The sequence below is a fragment of the Podarcis erhardii genome (assembly GCF_964252035.2).
Source record: "Podarcis erhardii genome assembly, chromosome: 3".
Lineage (NCBI taxonomy): Eukaryota > Metazoa > Chordata > Lepidosauria > Squamata > Lacertidae > Podarcis > Podarcis erhardii.
Window position 1 is genome coordinate 116,057,730 of NC_138507.1, and position 27,448 is coordinate 116,085,177.

Here is a 27,448-nt window from a genome sequence, read left to right on the forward strand (position 1 = left end):
GGTAGAGGGAGAGTCAGATCGGGGCTGCATCTACACAGCTATAAAAAACGCTCTGGAAATGCTCTTGGAAAAAAACTGTTTTAAAGCTCACAATGGAAATTTTCATAGAGTTCGGATTTCAGCTCTACAGCTCCACCTGGTGTCACAGTGTTATAATGCTTTTATACTGGTGGATTAAAAAAGCTCAAGAGATCCAGCAGTTAGCTGACACTCATGATGCACAGAGTTTCTTTAAAGCCACAAAGACCATCTATGGACCAATAAATCATGGCATATACCCCCTATGCTCAACAGATGGTATCACACTTCTAAAAGATAAAGAAGCTATTGCACTGGAAAGAACATTACCAACATCTCCTTAACCGCAACTCCCCCGTAGTTGCTGAAGTCCTCTCACAAATTCCGCAAAAACAAGTTAGAGATGAGCCTGCTGTATCTCCAAATCTGGGAGAGTTGTGTACAGCTATTAACCAAATGAAAAACAACAAAGCCAGTGGACCTGATGGCATACCTGCCAAAGTCTTCAAAGTGGGAGGAATTGAACTTACACAACTTCACAAGCTCATCGAAAAAATCTGGGAAAGAGAAGAGATCCCAGCAGACTTTAGGGATGCCAAAATTATCAATTTCTTTAAAAAAAGGTGACAGAACTGATTGTGGAAACTATTGAGGCATTTCTCTATTAGCTGCGGCCAGCAAAATTCTTGCAAGGATCTCAGTCTCTTAACAATATCCAAGGTGACCCTTCCTGAATCCCTAAATGGTTTTTGGCCTTCTAGGGGGACAGTGGACATGATTTTCACTGCTTGACAGCTTCAAGAAAAATGCAGAGAGCAAAACCAACCCCTGAATATGGCATTTATTGACCTGACTAAGGCTTTCAACACTGTAAATCGTAATGCCCTGTGGACTGTCCTTCTGAAAATTGGCTGCCCAGATAAATTTGTAAACATCATTCTGCTCCTCCATGATAATATAACAGCAACAATCGCAGATAACAATGGGTCTCAAAGTGAACCATCCATAGCGGGATCAGGTGTTAAACAAGGTTGTGCTATTGCCCCAACTCTATTCATTATTTTCATTGCCATGATCCTACACTTTGTCGAAGGGAAACTCCCCACCGGAGTAGAAATCATATATCGAACAGATGGAAAGCTCTTCAATCTGAGCAGGCTGAAAGCAAAGAGTAAGGTTACCGTAACTTCCGTCATAGAGCTTCAGTATGCTGATGACAACGTAGTGTGCGCACACTCAGAGGATGACCTCCAAACCATCCTAAATATCTTTGCAGAAGCTTACGAAAAGCTTGGCCCATCACTCAACATCCAAAAAACCAAAGTGCTGCATCATCAAGTACAAAATAACCCCTCTGCAGCACCACAAATCCAACTCAATGGCGTAACATTGGAAAATGTCGATCACTTCTCCTACCTAGGCCAACACTGGTGCCAAATCCAGCATCGTCTGAGCTCTGCGAGTGCAGCTTTCTCCTGATTGAAGTGCAGAGTGTTTGAGGACCGGGAAATTCGCAGGGAAATCAAAATGCTTGTTTACAAAGCTATTGTACTACCAACTTTACTGTATGCTTGTGAAACATGGACCACTTATAAACGCCATCTCCAACTCCTTGAAAGATTCCATCAACGGTGTCTCCGAAAAATTTTACACATCACTTGGGAAGACAGGCGAACTAATATCAGTGTACTGGAAGAAGCAAAGATCACCAGTGTTGAAGCAATGATTCTTTGACATCAACTTCGTTGGACTGGTCATGTTGTGCAGATGCCTGATGATCGTCTTCCAAAGCAACTACTCTATTCCGAACTTAAAAATGGAAAGCGTAATGCTGGTGTGGTCAACAGAAGAGGTTTAAAGACTGTCTCAAGGCAAATCTTTAAAAATGTAGTATAAACACTGACAACTGGGAAACACTGGCCTGCAAGCGCTCCGGTTGGAGAACAGCCTTTACCAAAGGTGTCATGGGCTTTGAAGACACTCAAACTCAGGACGCAAGGGAGAAATGTGCTAAGAGGAAGGCACACTTGGCAAATCCACACCGTGATAAACTCCTGCCCAGAAATCAATGTCCCCACTGTGGAAGGACGTGTGGATCCAGAATTGGCCTCCACAGTCTCTTACGGACTCATTGTTAAAACTGTGTTTATGGAAGACAATCTTACTTGGCTACGAGTGATCTCCAAAGAAGAAGAATGCTTTTATAATGTGTTTTGTTTATTTACTAATGCAACTCAGTCCTGGGAATGGCATGGAGAGAGGGGGCTTTAACCCTTTCCCCCACTATGGTTCCAAACTGATTTGGGGGACACATGTACTATTTTCAATGGGAGGAAAGCTAGTATGTATTTACTAATAATTTTAAGCTGGAGAAATGCTACTTCATATTCTTGACTAGTTGTATTTTAAATACTGGATCTGATAATTTTTTTAAGCCTGTAAATCTCTCAGAGAGCTATTCCATTGAAGAGTCTGTAAACTGAATGAATGAAAAAAATACATTAATGATTGATTGCATTCCTATTATATCGCTAAAGCAACCAGCTCTAGGGAAACTAAAATAAAAAAGAGTAAAATATTAATGGAGAATTATTTGCACCAATATACATTTAAGTTTTGAAACTGCTAAGGTAAAATAGATAACAATTCTTAAATTGATCCTATTGGGATATACAAATTAATCTGTTATATCCAGCTGGAATTGTAATGCAGAAACACTTTGTATATTACGAAAGCCTACAGCCATCTGTCTAGAATTCTACCATTTTATGATGTATGGGTTATGAAGGTTGTACATTTATTGTTAATTATGGAATGGTATTCAACTAAGGTTTACTCCGCGTAAACCCACTGAAATTAATGAACATGAGTAAGCCAGCATCATGAATTTCAGTGTTGCCATTTGCCGTGTACTTGCAATGTACTCAAAGAGGTTTTCTTTTCTTTTAAAGAACAGCTACATTTTGGGAATGCACTGTTATTTTCCTCCTCCCCATCTACTCACCTCCATCCTGATTTCAGGACAGGTGTATCTGTCACTTAAAGAGCCTTAATTAAGATGGATCCGTTGTGATTTCAGTGTAGTTTTCATGCAAGCTTGATAAATTTATCACAGACAACCTTAACAATACATAACGAATTATATCTGCTCTGGCTGCAAGAGTATGCAATTAATTTCCTATTTGTGAAAAGAAAATGAAATATTGTGGTATTTTGTTTAAAAAGTCAGCAGCAGTTGTAATGAATGCCTTTGGACAGTTATCTAAGTATGTTAAGCTGCCTGTGGATGGATGCCCACTGTCATTTCCTAAAACAGTGAAATGTGTTTTGCAAGTTTGGTTTTCCAGGCTTATGGCATGTATGAAATGTACAAGCAGAGAAGCCATAGAGGTGAAGAACAGGCACTCTTGCAAGGCAGAAGATCAGCTATCCCAAATTAGAAACCTAGGGAAAGGTGGGTTAGCCTTGTGCCCTACTCTGTACGGATGTGTAGCTGGGGTACTTCAGGAAATGATGATATAGAAAAAGTTCCTGGGATGCGCCATAGCTCAGTGGTAGAACATAAGCTTTATATGCAGAAAGTTGCAGATTTCATCCCAGGCATCTTTGGCTAAGACCCTGGAGAGAGGCTTAGCTAGATGAACTGAGATAGATGAACAAATACTGTAGTTTGACCTGTTATGAGGCAGCTTCCTATGACACTGCAATGGAAAACCAGGCATCCACTGTGCTGGAGTGAATTAACATAAATGGTCTGCATCCAAGGTGAATATTATTTTGATTCATTGTGTATGTACAGGGCAGGAGTAAAGCAGAAAACATTTGTAGACTTTTCCAGCTTGGATTTTGAGGTGTGCCTATAGAAATAGTCAATGCCTTTTTTCTTTTCCAAATGAAGTTGTAAGAACACATTTGCAAATGCAAAATTAATCTGAACCTGGCCAGGGGTGGGGGGGAGTGAGAAAGAAAAGTGTGAGAAATGTTTCACTAAGAATCTTACAAATTTTAGTGCAGTATTTCACATCCCTGCCATAATATCTTTTTGCTGCTTAGCAAGCATCAGGATGCCATCTGTTTGCATGTATGAAATTATTTTTCCAACTGTGGAGGGCTGAAGCTATAAAGCTGGTTTGCTCATATAATTCTGTTGAACTTTTCCCCAGTGTTGTTAAATCTACAGAGGTCACTGCAATGACACTAGCAGCAGATTTGGCCCTTGAAGTGTGTGTGCATGTGTGGGAAGGAAACACCTTCAATTCTGCAACACAAGATGGCAGCCTGCAGAGATCAAGCTTTCTGATGGTCTAAGCTCTGGTATGAAAAGCCTCTTATTAAATTTTTCAGATTTAATAAAAAGCTCCTCATATCATGAGACCTTGGTCTGAACTAAATATTCCAATCGCTTCCCACCCTCACCCACCCTCTGACATTAACATGGGCACAGACCAACAAATTTCACTAATAATGAGCTAATTTCACCACTACAGGAATGAAAGGGGGGAAAGAATAGTTGTAAGAGAGGGAATGCATGTTTTAAAATATTTTTCACATCTGGAAGTTAGTTTCCTTTCTTAAACAGCCACACCCTGCTTAACAGTGGAACAGAGTAACTCACAAGGTGGTGGACTCACCTACATTAGAAGTTTTTAAGCAAAGGCTAGACAACCACCAATCAGGAATGTTGTAGTTGTGGGTGGCGAGTTGTGTTAGATTACCTTTGAAGTCCTTTCAATGTTATGATCCAGCAGGAGAGACTTGTGGACAGAAGCAGGTAGCACAGTAGTGTGGATGTCTAATGACTGGTAGATATAGAGGTTTTCAAACTGTGGTCTGCCAACCACTGTTGGTTCATGAGAAACATTCAAATGGTCCACAGAAAGCTTGAGGAACCATCAAAAATATGAGGACATAACCCTGTGTTTGATTGTATTTTGGTTTTTTTGTCAGCAGAGATCAAGGGTATTTTGACCAGGACTGCAATATTGAACAAACTAACAATGCTCTAGTCTAGGCCCTATTGTGGTTTTCATAATATGCGATTTTAACTTTATATACTATCCTCGGAACGTAACCCCTTTGTAAGCTGCAGGTCTACTTTACAGAACAGGTACAGTCTACTAATGGGTTATGAATACATTTTGAGATTCCTGCATCACAGGGGGTTGGACTATATGATGCTCAGGTTCCCTTTCAACTCCACAATTTTATTGTATGATTCTAACAAAGATGTACTATGTGGTTTGGTGAGACCCCCCAGCAATTTTCAAGTCTTCTGCATGGGAAAAAATGTTTCCCAGATGATTTGCTAACTTCTGTATACATCTACTAGCCAGGAGTGCACAATTTTCACACCACACTCTTGTGGCACCTTGAAAACTAAAAGTTTATTGTTGTGGCATAAGCATTTGTGAGCCAAAGCCAATGCACTCATTAGAGTGCATCATGTGGGGATCAAAGTGGATAAGCTAGAGAGAAGAGGTGAGCAATGGGTATGTGCAAGGACACTTTCCATTTTCATCAGGCAATGGGGAGGCCCCCAAAAACCTGGTCACTAAAAATTGAGAGCATGGGAAGCATATGAACATATGAAGCTGTCTTAAACCAGGTCAGGTAATTTGTCCACCTCACCCAATATCGTCTGCATGGACTGGTGGTGACTATTTGGGTGCTACACAGAGGTTTTTTCCTTATCTGAAACCAGCTCCTTTTATTTGGAAATGTTCTGAGTAAGCTGACCATGTGCTCAAATACTTGTGCCAGAATTGCCAGCAGTGTACACAGTTTCTGCAGCAGGTAAGTCAGTGCAGAAAGGGATCACTGTAAATTGAAAGTTGGGGGGGTGACCTAAAGCAGTGGTGGCCAAACTCGGCCCTCCAGATGTTTTGGGATGATGGGAGTTGTAGTCTCAAAACATCTGGAGGGCCGAGTTTGGCCACCACTGACCTAAAGGATATAGTAGCTGGTAGTGCAAGTGCTTAACTAAAATGAGAAAGGGAAGGAAAGCAAGCAAGTGCCAAAATGTTGTAAAATGATACAGTCTGCAAAATGTAAATGCGATCGTGCCTCCATTTTAAATCAGCACTATAACAATAGACTATAATGTTTTCCTTACCTATTCCCCCATTCCCCGCCCCAACACTTACAAAATTAATCTGGCAGAATCAGGATATACCTTACATAGATTAGTGATAAATCATGTATTTTTAATGAATATCAATAGGAGAAACCCCATGACATAGGCCTGCTATCTAATTTGATTAAACTGTGCTTAAGGCAAACCTACCTCTCCGGCTAGGGAATACTACTATAATGACTTTGTGAGGATTATTGCAGGCAGTTTTAATGATTTAATGAACTGTCTCTATATTTAGTTCAATAGCCTTAAAATGATTAGTATTTCAGAAAAATTAGCTCACTTTGATTCTGATTCTGTTTGATGGTAAGTTTAAATAACCCAACCCTTAACACAGTGGAAAAGAAAGAAAATGATGCTGGAATCATAGCTGAGTAGCTGCAAGAAAATAGTTACAGCAATCATGAACAATTTGTACAATAGAGGTACACATTAATTCTTCAATGAGATGGGCAATTTCTTTTCTGTGTTTGCTTGCTTCCCCCTTTGGGGCTAGCTGCCCCAAAAGCAAGGTACAGTGGTACCTCGGGTTAAGTACTTAATTCATTCCGGAGGTCCATTCTTAACCTGAAACTGTTCTTAACCTGAAGCACCACTTTAGCTAATGGGGCCTCCTGCTGCTGCTGCGCCGCCGGAGCTTGATTTCTGTTCTTATCCTGAAGTAAAGTTCTTAACCTGAAGCACTATTTCTGGGTTAGTGGAGTGTGTAACCTGAAGCTTATGTAACCTGAAGCGTATGTAACCCGAGGTACCACTGTACAAGGATGGGGAGGGGGGATTGGGGCAAGCTAGCCCTAAACCTTAGAGCAGGGTTGGGAATCCATGATGTTGTTGGACTACAACTCCCTTCATCCTGACCATTAGCCATTCTGTCTGGGGTAGATGGGAGCTGGAGTCCTATGACATGTGGAGGGCCAAGGTTCCCCATCTGTGCCTAAGATGAACAGAGAGCTGAGCTTCATTTCTAACCTGGCAAAACCTCTAGACATTATATATTTATTTATACCCTGTCTTTTTCCCTGACAGGCTTACAGACTTGCCAAAAACCTCCAGGCTCCACCTGCAAACTGCTTCTAGGCTCTGCCTGCCTGATATTTGCTATACACCATATTGATCCAAATATAAGCTCCCCCCCACATATTGGCTGCACCCCTAATATGAGATCTCTTAAATCATTGCTTCTCAACCTATAAGTGTGATTATAGATTAAAGACAGACAGGTTTTGCACAAGCCGGATTAGAGGAACAACTCTGCAGGAAGCTTTTTTTTTTTAAATTGTCCAAGCAGTGTTCACACAAAAATGGATTCACCAGTGGATGAACTGTAGCACTGTCTCTTGCAGCCAGGATGATAGTGGCAACACTCCAGTCCACTGGTACAGTGTGACTTTCATTGGCTACCAAAGAGCAACAGAGCAGCAACTGGAAGCATAATAAACTCCTTACTCCTGATACAAATAAGTCCAGGACCACAAAATGTTATAATGAAACTATCCACCCAAAGAACATTTGTATGTCTAACTCAAAACATCTCTAGGGTTTCAGTTAGGAATATTCCCAGTCCTTTCTGGAGATGCCAGGGATTGAACCTGCGTAACACTGCATGACAAAGCAGATGCTCTATCACTGGGGGCAAATTGTGGGGTTTACCCATGAGAAACCAAACATTCCTCATCAGGTTTGCTTGGTTGTGGTATAAAACTCCAGAAGAGAGTGTTATCAGTCACCAGTCTTCATTTTTACAAGACAGAAGATGCAATCTATGGTTTATTTTTGTGTATGTGTAAGTGTGTGAGAGGGCTCTCACAGAACATCTGTAAATGTAGGAAAATGTGAACATTAATAATACAGGCATGGTAATTCATTTTTTAATGGTCTTTTGAGAGAGAGAGAGAAACATTCAAGGTTTTTCTGTAAGATTTTCAAGGATCATCATGAAATAGTTTCACACATGAAAGGAAATAACTTGGGAGTAAAAGAAAAGGGGAACAAATAGAGAAAACTTTATTCTCTCAGTGTTGACCTATTTTGTTCAGGTCTAACAGCTCAGATGCTCCCAATTCCTTGGAACAAGGATTGTAAAGCTATAACACTCCTCAATTACTTCTTGTTGGCCAGACAAGCTAAACCTGTTATTTGACAATGCATCATGATCTAAGGCAGTAAACTTTATCTCACAGGGGTCATGAGAAAATGGCCACAGGTACCGCTTGGTAACCTTCGTGAGATAATTTTTCACAGTTATCATCCAAGCACTTTAAAGCACAAAAAGATATGTTATCTGCACGCTCGGTTTATTATAAGGTGTGGGTGAAAATCCCCTATAAAGCCACTCAGAAGTAACTGTTGCGTGGTGTTCCTGCAGAAAGAGGCAATTCAGCAAAATACCTTCTTGACAGTGTAACTACTCAGAATAAAAGGGCAGGATCCAGTCAAGGAGTTGACATATTTTCAGTCCACCCCACTCTGCTCTCTTCCCTCCACTCTATATTACTCTCAGAGAAACAGAAACTCAGTATATTTCTTTTCTTTTCCCCCCTAGGGCTGCAACCTTTAATCAATCAGTTAATTCTGGGGTACCCAAAATAGTACCTATGGGCACAACAACACTCAGACACACTCCCAGTGGCTGACAAGACCCTATCCCAACTTATTTTTTAAAGAATTAGGGGGGTGGCTTTATTGTTAGGGGTGGCTGCCTGTTTTCAGAGTGTGTTGCTTGCTTTGTTGTCTGTTTTTATTTATTTTTGTAAGGGATTTATGAGTATCAGCAATTTCCCCTCTGTAAAATGGATATTTTGTGGTGCCCACAATAGTCTATTAGATTTTGAAATGTATCCCTGGCCCTTAAGAAATTAGGAACCCCCAAATTAACCAATTCAATTCATCAATAAAACATCTTTAAAATCAATGTTAAAAATGTATCCTTGCTTAATTTGGAAACTTCTCTTTTTTTAACGTTAATTATTTTTAGTATAAGAAGTTATCAAAACTGCAGATGGTGGACAATAGGTTACAAGATACCTCTGGACCATGGGCCAAGTTTGGCCCAGCATGGGTCCCAATTTGTCCTGCAAGGAGACTGTTTTCCCCAAACCCACTTGTTACATATGATGTCAACTATACGGCAGATACCTAGGCAACTGGATCAGTTGTGAGACCAAGATCCCTAAAGGGAATTCAACTGTGCAGCCAATTGCTGCAGAAAGCATGTTCAATTAGCTGTGCAACTGAATTCCCCCATGGAGAACTCAATTGCACAAACCCTGCAGAAATCAGTGCTGAAGTCACTTCTTATCAGCTGATCGGTAGTGACTTGAAGTCTCCTGGACTGACTGTGTGGTCACACAGACAGAACTGCAGAAAGCAGCTTGTTGGCCCTATGCTCAGCACTGGTGTGCACAGGGCTAGCAAAGCACCTTACACTTGGTAGTTCTGAAACACCTGACAACCAGGTGGCTGTCAGGCACTTCTGAAGCATTGCACAAGGGGCTTTGACAGGTAGATATTATCTACATTGAGTGGCAGTAGTTCTACAGGGTTTCAGACAACAGTCTTTCCCAGCCCTTCTTGGAGATCCAAGGGATAGAACCTGCAGCCTCCTGCATGCAAAGAAAATGCTCTACTACTGAGCTACAGTCCTTCCCCCAGAGGGGGTAGTTATTGGAAAAGTGTGGAAATAACGGGATTCATGTTAGCTTTATGCAGACCTTCAAATGAACAAGTGGAGATTGGAAGCAGAATCTGGCTTCCTTCTGACACATATTCATTGCATGTCTGAAAGGGGCTGTTAATCTTCTGTGTACAGATGAGTTTTCCTCCCTTTCCCATGTAGGAGTGTTCAAACATGCAACCCTACCACTTGCAGTCTGAAGTTATATGGTCCAGATTTTCCATTTAATGTGCTGTTTGTGTAGATTGGTCCAGTATTCAACAAACAAGTTTTCTTGAGCAGCAAGTATTTTGCAGTCAGATCCTTGGCTGATGCAATACCGAAAAGCATCCAAGAACTGGCCTTTAATCCACTGTTTTATTAGTTGCCCTCTCGTTACACCTTCCAACTTCCACTGCTTCTTATGCTAACCCCTTCTCCAGTGCACCTAATCAAATTCTGAAATGTAAATAACAAGAGCCCGGACGAAGGGCCTCAGTTGGATATGCCCATTATAGAAATTAAAAAGAGACTTCTACAGGAAGCACCTCATTTTCATCTGTTCATGGTGACGGTGACTCTGACTTAGTGAGCTTTTTGCATTTCCCAGCAAGAAATTCTGTTTTAGCATTGCCATGATAGACACTGCACCTCTCATTGTCCTGAATGTATGGCACCATAATTTATCTGACCAAACATTTTCAAAAGTAGGTGTTTAAATGTAAGTATTTGGGGGGGGGCTTTCAAAATTGCTGCTTATAAAATGTCACTATTTTGTGGTAATGATTCAGTCACATACCAACTAATTTAGGTTGTGCAATTAAAGTGGATTTAGCAGTGTTGCAAATCTAAATTGTGTGATGAGGAAGGTGATGGAGAAATGTACTGGAAAGTGTGGAATAATAGGAAGATCAGAAAATATCATACAAAATCTGTGCAAACAAATCAGAATGAATATGCAACAAAACAGCGGCATCAGATAGTGCAAATGTTGTACCAGTAAATCAGGTGGCCTCAATGTTTCTTGGTTTTTGCAAGTGGCAAGGTAAAGTAGCTTCCTTTAAGTAAGGACCAGGACTAGGCAAAATTCTTCATACTCCAACTCCTATTCTTCAACTGCTCTATTCTGCCTTCAACAGTCCACACCTGAAGTACTGTGACCATTTCTGGGTGCCACCATTTAAGAAGGATATTGACAAGCAGGAATGTGTGCAGAGGACGGTGACCAAGATAATCAAGGGTCTGGAAACCAAGCCTTATGAGGAACAGTTGAGGGAGCTGGATATGTTTAGCCTGGAAAAGAGGAGACTGAGACAAGATATGATAGAAAGAGCAAGCTTGTTTTCTCCTGTTCCAGAGGGTAAGACCCAGAACAATGGTTACAAGAAAGAAGATTTTGACTAAACATCAGGAAGAACTCTGATGATAAAAGCTGTCTGACAGTGGAACAGACTCCCTCGGAAGGTGGTGGAGTCTCCTTCATTGGAGGTTTCTAAGCAGACGTCAGATGGACATCTGCAGTGCATGCTTTAGTTGAGAATCCTGCATTGTAGGGGGTTGGACTAGATGACTCTTGGGATCGCTTCCAACTCTACAGTTCTATGATTCTATCAGTCCTATTCAGCAGGGTCAGTGGTCAGGAATGATGGACTCTAGCAACATCTGGAGAGCCATAGGCTCCCCATCCCTCATGCATGAAAACCCTATGTTGGATCAAACCAATGGTCTGCCTTGCTCAACATTCTAAATAGTTTCCCCATGTTTATCTATCCTCTATACTGTTATGGCTCTGCAAAGTAAGATGCCCCTTTCTCTAAGTTATTGGTTAGTTTAATAGCTAAAGATGCTTCTTTAATGGAAGCTAGTGATAAGTTGCTTGCTTCAATGAGCATTACAGGCAACTCTCAACTTACAAGGTGTGAGGGACTGGCAGGGCTCTGACAAGTGTGTGGTGGAAGCAGAGAGGCCAGTGATTTACAGGGTTTTGTGTCACCACAAGGAAGGAGCTAGGCTGGAGGAAGGGGAAGAGTCTGAGCAATCTGACATAGGGGAGGTGGAGCAGGATGTGTTAGAAGCTGAGGAAGAGGCTGTTCAGGTGAGGGGAAGGCTGGTCAATGTTAGGATTTTTATCTACCTGTGCTGCTCAGCAAGTAGCACTATGTTGTTTATATCATATGAGTGTCTGAGAGAGCGTGAGACAGGAAGTCTTAGCACTGTTGCAAGTTAGTTTCACTTCTGTGTAAGATGCTGTTCTGTACTGGTGCTGAGAGAGCACAGACATGCTGATGGATTCTTTGTATATAGACTGTTAATAAAGAAGTTTTAGAGCTACTGATGGACTCTTTCTTATGCTATGAGATTCTAGAAGACGAGCGTGCTCCTCTCAGGAAGGAGGGGTCACTTATCACCAATCTCTCTGGTCTGAGGAAGATTTACAGCCAGAGGGTGAGACCGCAGAGACGCCCTGGTGTCTTGGGAAGGTGATGGCCTTCCCGGGTGTTCTTCCAACAGTCACGTCCCTGCCATCCTCTGTACCACTGTCTCCTAGGACCAGGACGGCTTGAAGAGGCAAGCACAGTGGCAACTTCCATGTAGCAGAAGTCTCTGGTTGGTTGTTTGCTTGCATGCATGCACTCCATCAGACGAGGGTACCTAAGCACAGGTGGGGTGGGGTCCCACTGTTGCTCCAACTGTTCAGCCAGGGAACAAGCCTAGGAAAGTTAATGCCAGCTACATCATCACCAGAAGCATGTGTGCATGTGTATTCTATGCACCTTAGGACCTTAGAAGTGCATGCTTTTTGCAAGAAAGAATAAAACTATCGGCCGTTTGTCCTCCTTGGCTGGGTGTGCTCAGGACATCAGGGGGTTATATTCCAGGGATACTGCATAAAGCCAACATCACATATAGTCAAAATGCATTGGGTTTAATAGCGAGTGGGATTGACAAAGTCTTTTTTCCAGAAAGCCTGCCCTCTTTCCACCTCTTTTTTTTTAAATTAAATGCCAAGCACATAAATATGAATGTGTGCAAGTTAGATGTGTGTACATTGTGAGTTACCTGTGCCTATAAAACAGCCTTATACCAGCTTAGACTAATTGTCTATTTAGTCCAGTACTGTCTACATCAGCTGGCAGAGCCTCCAGGGTAACAAGAGGAGAAAGGTATTTTATGCCACCTGATCCTTCAAACGGGAGAGGCCAGAGACTGAACCTGGGATCTTTTGCATGCAAAGCACATGCTCTACCACTGAGCTACCATCCCTTTGTTAGCTACATTTCAGCACTGATTAATGTTTATGTCAAGTGGCCACCAGCTACAACCCAACTGCTGGAGAAGGAGCTGGAAAGAAATGGTTTGGGTCAGTTGAAATATAACCAGCAAAGAGGCAACAGCCTGAGCTCTGCAACTAGATGAGAGAAAAAGGCAGCAATATGATAAAGTAGTGACAGAATCACAGAGTTGGAAGGTACCCCAAGGGTCATCGAGTCCAACCCCTGCAATGCAGAAATCTCAACTAAAGTATCCATGACAGATGGCCATTCAAGCTCTGCTTAAAAGCCTCCAATGATGACCATAACACTGTTGAACAGCTCTTACTATCAGAAGGTTCTTCCTGATGTTTAGTCAGAACCTTGTTTGTTCAATTAAGGCTGTTGGTTTGATTCTGACCCTCCAAAGCAGGAGAAAAGCTTGCTCCATCCTCCATGTGACAGCCCTTGAGATATAACTCAGTTGGTCTTTAAGGTGCTACTGGAAGGAATTTTTTTATTTTGTTTTGACCATGGCAGACCAACACGGCTACCTATCTGTAACTGCCCTTGAGATATTTGAAGCTAGCTATCATTATAACCTCTCAGTCTCCTCCGCTAAGCATGGGGGAACCACTACCAACTAGAGAAGATACTTCACTAAATGGATAAATTGTCTGGTCTGGTACAAGGTAGTTTTCCATGCCAGAAGGTTGCTCAGGGAGGGGAGAAATAGAAACATTTGTAGGCATGAAGCTGAGCTCATCTGCCTTCTTCTCCCACCCTGCAAATATTATATTTATTCTGGAGCTTCTTGCCCCTGGCATGAAAGCAAATGATCTGCAGTGTCAACTCAAAAGTTCTGGGGACACTTTAGGCCAAACTAAGGCCTGTGGGCCGGATCTGGTCCAATCGCCTTCTAAATCCAGCCCACGGACAGTCCGGGAATCAGCTTGTTCTTACATGAGTAAAATGTGTCCTTTTATTTAAAATGCATCTCTGGGTTATTTGTGGTGCCTGCCTGGTGTTTTTACATGAGTAGAATGTGTGCTTTTATTTAAAATGCATCTCTGGGTTATTTGTGGGGCATAGGAATTCGTTCATTTATTTTTTTCATAATATAGTCCGGGCCCCCACAAGGTCTGAGGAACAGTGGACCAGCCCCCTGCTGAAAAAGTTTGTCGACCCCTGCTTTAGGCTCACGGAGAAAGCAGGAAGTGTCCATGTTAGGAGTCAAGCAGAACACATACAGGACCTTGGACAGCTCCAATGTGTCCTGCTAAGACAGCCACCAAAAGGCAGTCTCTGCAGAGGGCTAATCAACAGAAGCATTTATGTAACTGACCAGATCTGGAGTGTAGAGGAGTTGACCAGCTGGTTAAAGGGTGCTCCCCTTACTTTGTAGTCTTTGATTTCTGCAAGACTTAGGAGACAGCAGTACTGCACCAGTGTCATAGGATAGTGGCAGGGGGAGTGAGAAAGAAAAGTGTGAGAAATGTTTCACTAAGAATCTTACAAATTTTAGTGCAGTATTTCACATCCCTGCCATAATATCTTTTTGCTGCTTGTCTAAACTTCATCTTCAGAATCCTCTACTGCACAGGGCAAGGGCCTTGGGTAGTAGGTCATGGCAAGAGGCATGAATGCCCAACTGTGGGTGGACTGTGTTCCACAGGACAGGGAAGGAAAGCTTTAACCCAGCCGCTCACTTATTCTTTCTTCATGATCTGTGGCATTTCATCTGTTATATTTTTGCAGATATTGTTTGGTCACTTTTTAATTATTGATTTGTAACTGATGGAGGTGATTTTGTTTGATTGTGTGCTGACATTTTATTATCTTGCACAATAATTGCAATATCTTAGGTGATATGGATTCTTGTTTTGTTTTTGTTATAGGGTGGCAGTGTGATTTTTGTCCTATATTTTGCCATTTCTATGGGTTTGTAAACCACCTTGAATACAGTAATGCAGAAAAGTGGTATTAAAGTGGGGGGTGAAAGAGCCCTGGTCTGATAAGAGTCCCCATATGCCCACCCTATCACCCTAAGTTCTCCTTAGCAGATTCTCCTCCCTGCTTTGCTTCACTTTTTGCTGCACAGGAGTTGTGCTGTGGCAAAGGGAAGAAACAACAATACAATTTCAAGGTAAGCGAAAATATAAGGGCAGTAGTTTCCTTCATAACTGTAATGCTGGGGAGGGGACAGCTGTTATTTGACTTGTCCATTTCCTCTTATTATGGTCAGAAGAGGGAGCAGCTGTATTTTTACTATGGCTTCTTTTTCCCGGTTAAGGCATAAATTAAGAAAAGATGGGCTTGAATTACTCATATCAGCAATCAAGGGTCACCTGCTGGGTTAAAAAGCAGACTCCAGTGCAATGATAGAATAGGAGTAAGTGAAAACAAAATGCATCGTGAAGCAATGTTTGTAGCAGACCTAGGCCACATGGTCCCCTCCAGATGTAGTTGGACTACAGTGCCCATCATCATTGACAATACTGGCTGTGGCTTATGGCAGCTGAAGTCCAGTAGCTTCCCCTTTTTTAATAGTGTAATTAAGGAATTGAATGTAAAAACAAACCTGATGGACCAGACCAAAGGCCCATCTAGGCCAGCATACTGTTTCCCACAGTGGCCGATCACATACCTCTGGGAAGCTGTCAAGCAGGACATGAGCACAATAGCCCTCTCCTGCTGTTCTTCCCTGGATGTAGTATACAGCCATTGTCACTAACAGCTTGATAGCCATTCAAGTTGCCAGCCTTAATCACATCTTGTGGCAATTAATTCCATGAGTTAACTATGCACTGTATGAAGAATTTCTGCCATGAATCTCCCAACTAAATGATCCAAGTTTCAAGTATTAAAAGAGGAAAATAAAACATCACTCCGTCCATTTTCTCCAGACTATGGATCATTTTATACACTATTACATCCTCCTATATTTGCATTTAAAAGAAAGCTTTAATGAACCCAGTGTTATATTTCATCGATCATTTTGGTTGCCCTTTTCTGCACCTTGTCCAGCTCTACAATATTCTTTCTGAAATACACCAAGCTAGAGTATGCTCTGGCAGAATAACAGATTTTTATAACTGGCTGGACTGGAACCACAGTTCCCAATAAAAGGCTCGAAGGGTGTGGATTAATTGTTCAGTTCTTTACTGGCATCCAAAATCTGAATGAAAGTATATTGTGGGGACAATAAACTATATTATACTAATCTCAGTAGAATAATGTAAGAGCCCTGTTATATCAGACCAAAAGTCCCTGTTGTCCAGTATTCTGCTTCCAACAGTGTACAGTCAATACCTCTTGGAAGTTCACAAGCAGGGCATGAAAACAACAGCCTTCTCCTGGCAGATATGATACAATGTTTCCAGCTGAATTTATTACCTCTTCCATATACAATATGTGCATTCTGTCAGCACAAATATTTTCAAAGTTGCCACTGGGTCCCAGACCCTCTAAGGCAAAGGATTGTTAAAGGATGTAGAGCAAGAAAATCCTACTTTTCTGCTCCCACAGGCTGACGCTGGTTCAAACATGTGGATATGGATGTCCCACACCCATGCATTCCATTATGAGAGCCAGTGTGGTATAGCCACATTAGGACCCTGGAGACCAGGGTTCCAATCCCCACTCAGCCATGAAGCACACTGTGTTACCTTGGGCCAGTCACTGTCTCTCAGCCAAATCTACCTCACAGGTTTGTTGCAGGGATTAAATGAGGAGGGGAAGAACCATGTATGCCGCCTGGAGCTCCTTAGATAAAAGCATTAGATAAAAATGCAACAAATAAAAAAAGTGTGTGAGCCTTGGCTTGCATGCTACTTTAAGTGCTGGCTACTGTAACAAGGGAGATTTTGCATAACACATTATGATAAGGTTACCAGACGTCCCTGTTTCCCGGGGACAGTCCCTGGATTTACAAATCAGTCCCCATACAAAATCCATTGTAGTTGAAAAGTGTCCCCGGATTCATGGGGGGAAAAAATCTGGTAACCTTACATTATGACCACTAGTCAGAAAATGTCCATTTTTTACCTTTTAGAATTGTCTTAGAAAGGTGCTCAACAGATCTCATGGAACTAACCCTTGCTGCTTCTAAGCATTCAAAATGGGGATCATGAGTGTGTCAGGGAAATAAGGGTATATCAGCTGTAGATTCCACACCTTCCCTACATGCATTCATGTCCTCGTGCAGTTATAATACTTGTGTGAATCCATCAGTGGATCCCCACTGGAATCTCTTTATAAATGGAGTCCCTTTATAAGTATGATATTGAATGGGGGGGTGGGGGGAGCTGCCTCAATAGTGGCTCCTCATCTGTGGAATGCTCTCCCCAAAGAGAGCACCTGGCATCATCATTTGTTGCTTTTAGGCACCAGACAAAAACATTTTTAAGCCCCAGTGTTGGTCCTAATTTGGAGGGTACTTAGGTATGTTTAAGGCATGCGGGTGGCGCTGTGGGTTAAACCACAGAGCCTAGGGCTTGCGAAGGTTGGTGGCTCGAATCCCTGTGATGGGGTGAGCTACTGTTGCTCGGTCCCTGCTCCTGCCAACCTAGCAGTTCGAAAGCACGTCAAAGTGCAAGTAGATAAATAGGTACTGCTCCAGTGGGAAGGTAAACGGTGTTTCTGTGTGCTGTTCTGGTTCACCAGAAGAAGCTTAGTTATGCTGGCCGCATGACCCAGAAGCTGAACGCCAGCTCCCTTGGCCAATAAAGCGAGATGAGCACCGCAACCCCAGAGTTGTCCGCGAGTTCAATTGAATCAGCTCTTTTATACATATTTTGGATGAGCATTTTAAGTTCTTACTTTATTCTTGTTCTTATACATGGTTTTAAAGTTTGTTTTCACATTGTAAGTTGGAGTCGTTTTTAGTATAAGTGACAAATAAATATACTATACTAAACAATAAATATACTAAACAATAAATAAATAAATAGCTTTTTGCGCTGGGGTAATTGTTTTCTTCTACTTTTCCTTAAAGAGGGCCTTTCTTTCCACAATTTTTTGTTAGCATTAAATCATAAAATAGAGCTTCATTCAACAATGTCAATCAAGATAAGCTTTTTTTAAAAAAAAACCTAATTTAATTTAAATCCTTTCAACATATTCCTTACTCTAGCACTAGGCATCCAGTGTTATGCTTATCGGACAACTATTTTCATTATTAAGACACTTAGGGATAGATTACTCTTTGACTCTAAGATTATTGTACTGGCAGCAAGTTCAGAAGTGTGTGTGTGTGTGTGTGTAATATTCTCAATGTGTATTCTATCAGCTCTGGGATTTATGATGGACTCAGAAATGTCTGCTCTCATTCTTCATCAAAGATTATAATTTTAGGGGTCTGGTTTTATTCTTACAGAAACAAAGAATTGGTTTCTAGAAATACTTTTATCATGAATGAACTCCACATAGCTGAAATTAGTCTTGGCTTATCATTATTTTTCTCAGTCTCATCCAGCCACTATCAAAAAGATTCCTCTATCAATGAGTGTTAACTTTTTTGTCTCACCAATAAAATGTAATCCTTATCTACAAGGACAGATAGGAAATAAGCACAAAAACTAATCATTTATTGGACAGCTGTTAAATTACCAATGTTGAATCCAAATAATTTCCATCTTTTGCATATTATATCAATTATCCTGCAGAACAATCCAATATCAATATCCACCAGAATTACAAGAATTGCTTGTAATTTCATATATCCACAAAAATTGGGTTTGGGTGATCTCACAAAATCCACACCTTGAAATAAACATATGGCCAAGGACTTCTTCATTTTTAAATAAAATAAAATCATGCCATACTGAGGGGCGGGAGGAATCAGTATCCTGCGTATATCTTCTTTCCACTTTCAGCTTGTGGGAAATCTTTTCTAGAACAGCAATTTGCTAGACTTTTGAATACCAGTAATCTAAGTTGTCTAAATCAAATGTCTTCCACAGAATTTTGCCACAGTTGCTCTTGCCACCATTAATAGGTATGAAATGGGTTATTTGTTTTTTATACCTCTATCCACATCTATATACAAGTATCCTCTCCAACACATGGGTCAATTGCCTGGTTGTATGAAACAGAGCTTCCTCAGGATAAGTTCCCAGCCGTGGGCCACTTTTAGCATTGTCATCTGAGCTGACAATGACTTGTAAAGAGCCTTAAGCCCATAACCCATTGCACAGTTCTTCTTTAATCAGGGCATTCCAGTTACGGTAAGTTTCCAACAAAGCCTTTGGTTGGAACCAAAAGAGACATTTATTAACTTTTTGTATAACAGGGAGGTCATTGCCTCATTGACATCAATGAGAGGGAAAGCCACCCTGTATCAGCAACCACTCTGCCATTATCACTGTGACAAAACAACTCAAAAGGGACAACTCTGGGGAAGTGAAGCTATTGAGGGGGAAGGGGATGTTATTGGTTTTTGTTTTTATTATGTGTTCTGTGTTTTTTTATCTTGTATTTTTATGTTGTGAACTGCCATGAGATCATTATCATAACAATATGGGGAAAGAACATTTTGCACATAAAGGCAGAGGTTTACACAAAGCAGCCTGTCTCCACAACACTCTTAAGAACTTGGGAACATTGCTGACTCTTAAATGACTAGGACGAAGAAATTGAGGGAATGCCCATCCAGTTTGCAGATGACACCAAACTGGGAGGGGTAGGTAATGCCGCAGAAGACAGAATTAGGATTCAAGAGTACCGTAACAGAATGGAGAACTGGACCCAAATGAACAAAATGAAATTCAGTAGGGACAAATGTAAGGTTCTACACTTAGACAGAGCGAACCAGTTGCACAAATATAAGATGGGGGGACACCTGGCTTGCCAGTAGTACATGTGAAAAGGATCTAGGAGTCTTAGTAGACCACAGGCTTAATATGAGTCAACAGTCTGGTGCAGCAGTCAAAAAAAACTAATTCTATTCTAGGCTGCATCAACGGAAATACAGTGTCCAGATCAAAGGAAGTAATAGTACCACTCTATTCTGCCTTGGTCAGACCACACCTGGAATATTGTGTCCAGTTTTGGGTGCTCCCATTTAAGAAGAATATTGAAAAGCTGGAATGTGTGTAGAGGAGGGATACCAAGATGATCAAAGGGTCTGGAAACCAAGCCTTATGATGAACAGTTGAGGAAGCTGGATATGTTTAGCCTGATATAGAGGAGACTGAGAGGAGATATGGAAGCCCTCTTCAAATATCTCAAGGGCTGTAACATAGAAGATGGAGCAATTTGTTTTTCTCCTGTTCCAGAGGGTAGGACCCAAACCAATGGCTTCAAGTGAAGAAAGGCGATTCTGACTAAACATCAGGAAGAACTTTCAGACAGTAAGACCTGTTTGACAGTGTAACAAACTCCCTCAGAAAGTGGTGAACTCTTCTTCCTTGGGGGTTTTTAAGCACAGGTTGGATGGCCATTTGTAATTGATGCTGTAGTTGAGATTCCTGCATTGCAGGGGGTTGGATTGATGACCCTCAGGATCTCTTCCAACTCTACAATTCTATGATTTTATTATTCTTTCCTTCTTTGAACCATAACAGGTAAGAGAATGGCACAATTAAGACACAATCAGACACAAACACCCAGTACTACACTCCAACAACTGGGGATGCCAAAATGCCCAAGTAAGCAAAGGAAGAGGAAAACACTTGCTCCAAAATGGAGTTGTTGTGACTGTGTTTGTATTGACAGGTGGTATCCAGATAGTCCTATGCATACTGCCCCATTGAAATGCCTCTGGCTACACAGATATCTCTCAACAACTGTCATGGATACTTTAGTGGAGATTCCTGCATTGTAGGGGGTTGGACTAGATGACTCTCGGGGTCCCTTCCAACTCTACAGTTCTATGACATTTCCTTTGCTGAATGTGTGGATTCAGTCTAGGAACTGTTTTTATTTCTGTGAAGAAGAAAAAAGCTTGGTAATTTTCTCAGGGTATTTGATGAATCCAGAAGAATGTAGAAAAGCAAAATGCTAAACACAGACTTTTTGAACCCCTACCCATCCCAAGCCTCACTGCCAACAATAAACAGATCCCCAAAGCTTACTAAGAGCAGGGCATAATTAAAAGCAACTCAACACCAATTAATTAGTGCTGTTCTCTAAATAAATGGCTAAGAATGAAATATGGCTTCATAAAATAGTTCAGTGCTGAGTTGTTAGCAACTTGTCTTTGAAGAGTGAATGGAGCCACCCCAAGGGGCTATAGTCTATCTAATTCTCATCGATTAAACAAGACCTCCTCCAGGAAAACAGAACACTTCAAAAGCAGAAAACCTTATCTACAGACACATTCCAACCAATTTTTTTAAAAGGCTTATTAGAAAGAAGAGCAATTGACTGTTTGAAAGCAAGGTGCAGGTTCTCAAATTATTAAGTGAACACTTCCTCTTTGATTGTACTATCACAGGCAGAGATTGTACCAAGGGGGTACTTTAGTTTTTTGTTTAAGATTGGATATCTGAAATCCAGGACTCAGGAAATCTGCAAGGTTGAAATTGTGGGGAGGAGAAGTACGAAGTCTTTCCTCCAGTATCTCTTTCAGGGAAGCCCAAACATATGCTTACACTATTGGCTGTAAATGATGTAGGAGAAGAAAAAGAAAATAACATTTACAGTTTATTCAAGTATCCATCAGCCTTTCCAAGCATGCCTGGGTAAAACTAACTGACATAGTTTGGCAAATTTTAAAGGTATGTCACCAGTTAAATGTCCAAGGAAACACTTCCATTCATATAGGAGAGGTTAAAATGCTTTAAAATATACTTACCAATGTGTTTAACCCTATGATGGAAAACAGAGTGAGGAAATAAAAATGTGTTTCAAATAGAAAACATTATTTTATTTATTATAAAATCACAATAAAATAAACACAAAGCATAATCTTAAAAATTCAGAAGAGCAGGAGGGGAAATCTTCATGAAACACACATTCCAGACTACAAAACCTGTGTAAATAAAACTGTGATTGCATGGCACTGAAAAGACAACACAGTTGGCCCTAGGCAAACTTCCCTGGATAAAGCATTCCCTAAGCAGAAAAGGCCCTCTTTCTGGTCATTGTCCACCTACCTTCAAATGCTAGAGGGATGCGGAGGAGAGCTTCAAATGATGAACACAGTGTTTGAGTATATTCATGTTGTAGACGATGGTCCTTTAGGTTTCGAGGCCTAGGCCCTTTTTAACAGGTGACACTAAAACTGCAGGAAAGAAGAGGTGCAATTATTACAACCACTTACCAACTTGCATAGTCAGTTCAAAAATCTGATACAAGTACATTTAAAACCACATTTTGCTTCTTCACACTAACAGTGGGAGAGGCTGTGAAATCCTTTGAAGGGTATCCGTGAAATCAGTCTTGGCTTTTTGCATTTTGTGCTCTGCCCTAGACTAACCCTCTAGCAAAACTAACTACCAACTGTAAAATGTTGTTAATGACATAGGGTTTGTATTTTTAAAATTGCTGATTAGCTGCAGCTCAATTCCCCAGGTCCCTTCATGGATCACTGCCTTGCCGTGGTGAAGGGGCTTGAATAACACAGAGAAGCTATGAGCTATGTCGTGCAGGGCCACCCAAGATGGACAGGTCATAGTGGAGAGTTTTGACTAAACGTGATCCACCTGGAGCAGGAACCGGAAAGCCACTCCAGTATCCCTGCCAAGAAAACTCCATGGACAAAGGCAACAGGCATATAAAAGTTATGACGCTGGAAGATGAGCCCCTCTGGTCGGAAGGCGTCCAACATGCTACTGAGGAAGAGCGGAGGACAAGTACAAGTAGATTCAGAGCTGATGAAGTGGCTGGGCCAAAGCCGAAAGGACGCTCAGTTGCGGATATGCCTGGAAGCGAAAGGAAAGTCCAATGCTGTAAAGAAAAATATTGCATAGGAACCTGGAATGTAAGAACCATGAACCTTGGTAAGTTGGATGTGGTCAAAAATGAGATGGCAAGAATAAATATTGACATCCTGGGCATCAGTGAACTAAAATGGATGGGAATGGGCGAATTCAGTTCGGATGACCATCATATCTATTACTGTGGGCAAGAATCCCGTAAAAGAAATGGAGTGGCCCTCATAGTCAACAAAAGAGTGGCGAAAGCTGTACTGGGTTGCAATCTCAAAAATGATAGAATGATCTTGATATGAATCCAAGGCAGACCTGTTAACATCACCGTAATCCAAGTTTATGCACCAACCACTGGTGCTGAAGAAACTGAAATTGACCAATTCTATGAAGACTTACAACACCTTATAGAAATGACACCGAAGAAGGATGTTCTTCTCATTATAGGGGTTTGGAATGCTAAAGTACGGAGTCAAGAGATAAAAGGAACAACTGGCAAGTTTGGACTTGGAGATCAAAACGAAGCAGGGCAAAGGCTAATATCGAGTTCTGCCAAGAGAACAAGCTGGTCATCACAAACACTCTTTTCCAACAACACAAGAGATGACTCTACACATGGACATCACCAGATGGGCAGCATCGAAATCAGATTGATTATATTCTCTGCAGCCAAAGATGGAGAAGCTCTATACAGTCAGCAAAAACAAGACCTGGAGCTGACTGTGGCTCAGATCATCAGCTTCTTATAGCAAAATTCAAGCTTAAACTGAAGAAAGTAGGAAAAACCACTGGGCCGGTAAGATACAATCTAAGTCAAATCCCTTATGAATACACAGAGGAAGTGAGGAACAGGTTTAATTTGGTGGACAGAGTGCCTGAAGAACTATGGATGGAGGCTCGTAACATTATACAGGAGGCAGCAACGAAAACCATCCCAATGAAAAGGAAATGCAAGAAAGCAAAGTGGCTGTCCAACGAGGCCTTACAAATAGCGGGGGAGAGAAGGCAAGCAAAATGCGAGAGAGATAGTGTAAGATACAGGAAATTGAATGCAGATTTTCAAAAAATAGCAAGGAGAGACAAGAAGGCCTTCTTAAACGAGCAATGCAAAGAAATAGAGGAAAGCAACAGAATGGGAAGAACCAGAGATCTGTTCAAGAAAATTGGAGATATGAAAGGAACATTTCGTACAAAGATTACCATAATAAAGGACAAAAGTGGTAAGGACGTAACAGAAGCAGAAGACATCAAGAAGAGGTGGCAAGAATACACAGAGGAATTATACCAGAAAGAAATGGATGTCTCGTACACCCCAGGTAGTGTGGTTGCTGACCTTGAGCCAGACATCCTGGAGAGTGAAGTCAAATGGGCCTTAGAAAGCACTGCTAATAACAAGGCCAGTGGAAGTGATGATATTCCAGCTGAACTATTTAAAATTTTAAACGATGATGCTGTCAAGGTGCTACACTCAATATGCCAGCAAATTTGGAAAACTCAGCAGTGGCTAGAGGATTGGAGAAGATCAGTCTACACCCCATTCCCAAAGAAGGGCAGTGCCAAAGAATGCTCCAACTACGGCACAATTGTACTCATTTCACACGCTAGCAAGGTTATGCTTAAAATTCTACAAGGCAGGCTTAAGCAGTATGTGGACCGAGAACTCCCAGAAGTGCAAGCTGGATTTCGAAGGGGCAGAGGAACCAGAGACCAAATTGCAAACATGCGCTGGATTATGGAGAAAGCTAGAGAGTTCCAGAAAGACATCTACTTCTGCTTCATTGACTATGCAAAAGCCTTTGACTGTGTCGACCACAGCAAACTATGGCAAGTTCTTAAAGAAATGGGAGTGCTTGATCACCTCATCTGTCTCCTGAGAAATCTCTATGTGGGACAAGAAGCTACAGTTAGAACTGGATATGGAACAACTGATTGGTTCAAAATTGGGAAAGGAGTACAACAAGGCTGTATATTGTCTCCCTGGTTATTTAACTTATATGCAGAATTCATCATGCGAAAGGCTGGACTGGATGAATCCCAAGCCGGAATTAAGATCGCCGGAAGAAATATCAACAACCTCAGATATGCAGATGACACAACCTTGATGGCAGAAAGTGAGGAGGAATTAAAGAACCTTTTAATGAGGGTGAAAGAGGAGAGCGCAAAATATGGTCTGAAACTCAAGATCAAGAAAACGAAGATCATGGCCACTGGTCCCATCACCTCCTGGCAAACAGAAAGGGAAGAAATGGAGGCAGTGAGAGATTTTATTTTTTGGGGCTCCATGATCACTGCAGATGGTGACAGCAGTCACGAAATTAAAAGACGTCTGCTCCTTGGGAGAAAGGCGATGGCAAACCTAGACAGCATCTTAAAAAGCAGAGACATCACCTTGCCAACAAAGGTCCGTATAGTTAAAGCCATGGTTTTCCCAGTAGTGATGTATGGAAGTGAGAGCTGGACCATCAAGAAGGCTGATCGCCAAAGAATTGATGCTTTTGAATTATGGTGCTGGAGGAGACTCTTGAGAGTCCCATGGACTGCAAGAAGATCAAATGTATCCATTCTTAAGGAAATCAGCCCTGAGTGCTCACTGGAAGGACAGATCGTGAAGCTGAGGCTCCAATACTTTGGCCACCTCAGGAGAAGAGAAGACTCCCTGGAAAAGACCCTGATGTTGGGAAAGATGGAGGGCACAAGGAGAAGGGGATGACAGAGGATGAGATGGTTGGACAGAGTTCTCGAAGCTACAGACATGAGCCTGACCAAACTGCGGGAGGCAGTGGAAGACAGGAGTGCCTGGCGTGCTCTGGTCCATGGGGTCACGAAGAGTCGGACACGACTAAACGACTAAACAACAATTCCCCAGGGCGAGTCCCAGCTGGGGCAGGGAGGGCATAACTACTGTATCTTTGTTTCACAATGTTGAAGAGGGGATTTTGGTAGATACATCTGGTCCCACAAGAGTGAAGAAATGCGCACTTACTGAAATTCTCTCTTGGATCAGAAGGTGGTCAGAATCTACTAGTGGCCCTCTGGGTGATTTACAGGAGACTGGCAAGGTTTCTGACTCCCAATTGGTTAACAATTGGAACAATATAATTTTCCCAATCTAAATTAGACGGCTGACATGGAAAGCTATCCAGAAGTGAACTTTTGTGTCAAAGAACTGTTAGCTCAGTTCAGTTCTGGTAATGAAAATAAAGTCCGAGCCTCAGAATTTCATTCTATTGTTCATTCTAACTGTCTGTCTTTTGCACCTGACTGGTTGTTAGATCTCTAGTCAAAAACAAAGGAGTAATGACAAGCCTAAAGTCTGCCCATCTCTGTTCTATATGTTGCTTGTGAGAGTCCCATCCTCCTTTGCATGTGGTCCCCCAACTCTCAGTGAGACAAAACAAGTTGGCCATTCTGTTGACTAAGTTCCCCCAGTTCACTTTACTCACACAGTTCAGGGTGCTCTGATAATTATCAGCCACCCCTGCCTTTAAAGTTTCTCTGCAAGCAGCAATCAGAATTGCATGCAATCTCTGCATGAAGCTAATGAATTCATGACCAAGGCTACTCCTAGGCACGTTAACAATATCCTTTATCAGAGTATTACTGTCCAACTTTAATGCTGAGCACCAGGCCCTTGGCCATGCCTGAACTAATAATGAAACCAACAAGCTAGGACAGCATTTCATGGTAAGTAATGCTGTCACACAAGGCTCTCCTTGTTAAACATTTCCCTAAAAAACCCCCACAAAAAACCTTGACTGTTCCTTATTTCTAAAATAAAAAGGTACTTCTATATTTCTCTGCCACTAAGCCTAGTATGCATTTTTTTTCTTTTTTGACAGCTTGATGGGGGCAGCTGCTGAACTGGAGTCTAGGTACTACAGTATACTGCTTTGACAGGGATTTAGGGAGGCCTGTGATATGGTGAATAGGCCTTATGTTATGACTGAGGGCCATCATGAGGATAGAATCTTGCTTTATATGAGAAAATGGAGATTCTCACCTTAGCTGATTGAGTGAACTATGTCAATTACAGCATCACAAGCAGAATACATGTGGTCTAAAGATCCATGGAATCTCACAATTTGAGTAGATAAGTAAAATGTGGGGTTCCTCGGGGTTCAATTTTATCCCTCATGCTGGTTAATATATACAGGGTGAGTCTTTTAAAAGAGGCCCCGTGGAACTTGTGTACTCTGTATGCATGGGGGCTCTTCTAAGGACTCACCCTGTACATGAAACCACTGAGTGGGGTCCTATGGAGTTTTTAGTACATTTTTAGCAATGCACTGATGACACACAGCTCTACTTCTCTTTTACATCTGCAGGTGTGGCAGTGAATGTGCTGAACCAGTGTCTTGCCTTAGTAATGGAGTAGAGGAGAGCCAATGAACTGAAGCTCAATCCAGATAAGACTGAGGCCCTGTTAGTGGGTGGTTCCCTGCTCTTGGAAGGTTGCCTGCTCTTGATAAACTTACACTCCCTTTGAAGGAGCAGGTACACAGCTTGGGGGTACTTCTGGAAC

General features: G+C 41.7%; 1 protein-coding gene across 1 annotated transcript in view; it reads right to left on the reverse strand.

Annotated features, from left to right (window-relative positions):
* The window catches only part of BCL11A (BCL11 transcription factor A), a 248,694-nt gene that overhangs the window by 218,310 nt on the left and 2,936 nt on the right, over positions 1-27,448 (reverse strand). Inside the window, exon 2 of the mRNA XM_081854647.1 lies at positions 22,153-22,280. The gene's annotated coding sequence lies outside the window, so the exon portion shown is untranslated. The remainder of the gene's footprint in view (positions 1-22,152; positions 22,281-27,448) is intronic.